The sequence below is a fragment of the Odontomachus brunneus genome, unplaced genomic scaffold, assembly GCF_010583005.1.
Source record: "Odontomachus brunneus isolate Ranch 3 - 2012 unplaced genomic scaffold, Obru_v1 Obru_scaffold_339, whole genome shotgun sequence".
Taxonomy (NCBI): domain Eukaryota; kingdom Metazoa; phylum Arthropoda; class Insecta; order Hymenoptera; family Formicidae; genus Odontomachus; species Odontomachus brunneus.
Genome location: NW_022639789.1, coordinates 143,492 through 144,253, shown reverse-complemented (window position 1 = coordinate 144,253; position 762 = coordinate 143,492).

The following is a 762-nucleotide window of genomic DNA, read 5'->3' as shown; positions in this document are numbered from 1 at the left end:
CGACTCGAATCGGCGTACGAGCTAGTACGGATAAATTTAGCGAGGGCATTCCAGAAGCAAGGAAAGTACTACAACCTGCGTAAAAGAAACTGGAAACCAAAAATAGGCGACGTGGTGTGGAAACGGAACCACGCGCTCTCAAGCAAGAAAAAAGCAATAAATGCAAAACTTGCTCCTAAGTTTTTAGGTCCGATGATAATATAAAGAATCATATCCCCCGTAATTGTAGACTTACAGGACGAGAGGAAAAAATGGTATAAACAAGTACATATACAGGATTTGAAAACAGAAAGGGACTCCGATGACGAGGAAGGGGTAAGCGAAAGCCAGAAATAAAAAGGGAAGATATCAGAGCGGAAGGTTCAATAGAGTAAAATCTATCAAAGCAGCTACATCAGCAGCAAGAAAACGAAATAGCAAAACCGGTAGGGAGACAGATGTTAGACTCGAGAATCTTAAACCACCAAAAGATTACGAGACAACAACACCACGAGATCCTGAAGCTATTAGATACATGGGGAAAACAATCACCTATGGCAACACGAACCAACCATGCCAAGGCAAAGAAACACCAGTAGCAACAACCATAGTAGCAAAAACACATGTACCGCTACCATCAAGGATAGTGCATATATCAAAAAACAGAAGTTTCGAATTACCGAGTTATGCATCAGCGTCATCGCTAATATATCACCGGTATGTAGGGGACGAATTATGGCGGGTAACCTTCCACAAGTCGGGAGCAATCAGGAAGGTACGCAA